Source organism: Marmota monax, unplaced genomic scaffold (assembly GCF_021218885.2).
Source record: "Marmota monax isolate L192 unplaced genomic scaffold, Marmota_monax_Labrador192_F-V1.1 WCK01_AAM20220418_F8-fsc00932, whole genome shotgun sequence".
NCBI classification, from domain to species: Eukaryota; Metazoa; Chordata; class Mammalia; order Rodentia; family Sciuridae; genus Marmota; species Marmota monax.
The window spans coordinates 120,077-122,511 of record NW_026694366.1 but is presented as its reverse complement, the minus strand read 5'-3'; the positions used below and the strand labels follow the sequence as shown (position 1 = coordinate 122,511).

At 36.7% G+C, this 2,435-nt stretch overlaps 1 pseudogene; it reads left to right on the top strand.

The window, feature by feature from the left end:
* Window positions 1-863: 863 nt before the first annotated feature.
* On the top strand, window positions 864-1,756 carry LOC124109212 (large ribosomal subunit protein uL18-like; annotated as a pseudogene).
* Window positions 1,757-2,435: the final 679 nt, after the last annotated feature.

Here is a 2,435-nt window from a genome sequence, read left to right as displayed (position 1 = left end):
AAAGGAGGAGAGAAGGAAGGGAGGAAGGAAAGAAAGGAGAATAACCAAACAGGATTTTTTAAATCCTGAAGTGATTGGCTACCTCTTTAGTGATTGTTCTTAATTAGAGACAGTGTAATTCCTTTGGTAAACCTGAAAAGGTTACCACTTTATTAGGCTCATAGGTTCTTAAATCTTCTACTTTAAACCTTTGTATGAAAACAGTAGAAACTCTAATTCTACAAATTTAACCAGGATCACATAACTGGGTGACTCTTCCCCCATTTATATGCCAAGCAGCTTGTTTCCACAGTTAGGAGCAAGATGTTTCAATAATTTCACGGAGTTCATGGACTCTCTGAATAAGTTTACTTCATGTGAACAAATCATGTGTGTCATAAGATCTCAGGTTGTACTGCAGATGACCTGAGAATCTTCAAACATGCTTCACTTTTAAATGGCTGTGAAAACTAATCTCTCAGAATTATCTTTATTATTTGGTGAAATCCTTAATACATAGACTTTAATTGTTGAATAGAATTATACCATAGAAAATTACCCTCAGAAAAATATGGCAATTATTAATTGGTTTAATTATATTAATTGGCTGAGTACATACATATTTATTGGCATTAAACTGTACCAATGATTTGCCTTCAATATTTGTTGACATTATCTACAAGCAACAATTATTCTCCAAATAAATGACTTTGCGTTATGAACCAGAGTTTATGCTTGAGTTGTGACATGAGATAGATCAAATTTTGGTTGATTTATGTTTGCACTATTCTGATAATTTTTTTTTTAATTAAAGATATCAGTCTTTAAGAAATGAAAGCTGGAGGTCTGCATGGAACTGTAGACCTGGGTCTCTGTTTCGCAGGATGGGGCTTGTTAAAGTTGTCAAGAATAAGGCCTACTTTAAGAAATAGCAAGTGAAATTTAGAAGAAGAGGAGAGGGAAAAACTGATTCCTATGCTTGAAAACACTTGGTGATCCAGGACAAAAATAAGTACAATACACACAAATACAGAATGACAATTTGTGTAACTAATGGAGATATAATTTTCCAGATTGTTTATGCCCATATAGAAGGGGATATGATAGCCCAGGCAGTATATGCACATGAACTACCAAAATATCATGTGAAAGTTGGCCTAAAAAATTATGTTGCAGCATATTGAACTGGCCTGCTGCTGTCTGCAGGCTTCTCAATAAGTTTGGCATGGACCAGATCTATGAAGGCCAAGTGGAGGTGACTGGAGATGAATATAATGTGGAAAACATTAATGGTCAACTTGGTGCCTTCACCTGCTATTTGGATGCAGGCCTTGATAGAACTCAACTGGCAATAAAGTTTTTGGTGCCCTGAAGGGAGCTGTGTGTGAGGGCTTGTCTATTTCTCATAGTTCCAAATGATTCCCTGGTTATGATTATGAAAGGCAGGAGTTCAATACTGAAGTACATCGGAAGTGCATCATGGGTCAGAATTTTGCAGATTATATGTGTTATCTAATGGAAGAAGATGAAGATGCTTATAAGAAACAATTCTCTCAGTATATAAAGAACAATGTTACCCCCAGCATGATGGAGGAGATGTATAAGAAAGCTCATTCTGCTATATGAGAGAATATAGTCTATGAGAAGAAGCCCAAGAGAAGTTTAAAAGAAGTGGAAAACTATTCTAAAATGTCCTTTGCCCAGAAGAAAACTTATGTACATAGCTCAAAAGAAGGCAAGCTTCCTCAGAGCTCAGGAACAGGCTGCTGAGAGCTAAACCAAACAAGTTTTTTTTCCTATATTTTTTCAGATAAAGATAATAAACTTATTTAAAAACACCCCCCCCCCAAAAAAAAAGAAAAAAATGCAATTTGGACATCTCCCAAGGAATGGCTAAGGGGAGATGTAATGAGGACTTGCAGTAAGGTCACCATACCAGTAGGGTCACTTGGAGGGGCAGAGCATTTTGAAGATAGCCACTGGATGTTTGAAGAGCAGAAAAGACATCACTGATGATCCTAAGAAATGGACATTTTCCTCCTACATCAAGGATACTACATTAGAAAAGTCAGAGATAATCTTGAAGAAGCTTGTGAAAAGGTCCCAAAGGGAAGAAAAACATAAATCTTTCAATATCTGCCAGTTTCAGAGACAGTGAGCCAGTTTGTTAAGATACAAAGTCAAGTAGGATTTTTCTTCCTTGTCCCCAGACTGTGCTGTCTGCCTTTTCTGTTTTAGGCTCCCTGAATTCAGCTGAAAGTGAAGAGTGTAGGGATTTTTGACAGTTTGACTAATGTCATGCACTGGGGATTTTACTTTTTGGCGTTGCCTCACATTGAGGGGAAATTGGGCTCCGTTATACAACAGTGAGAAGAAAAAAGTAAGGAGAAAGAAGTTTTGTGAGTTTTCATTCAGACAGATTAAAAAAAAAAATCTCTCCACTGTAGTGAGTTTGA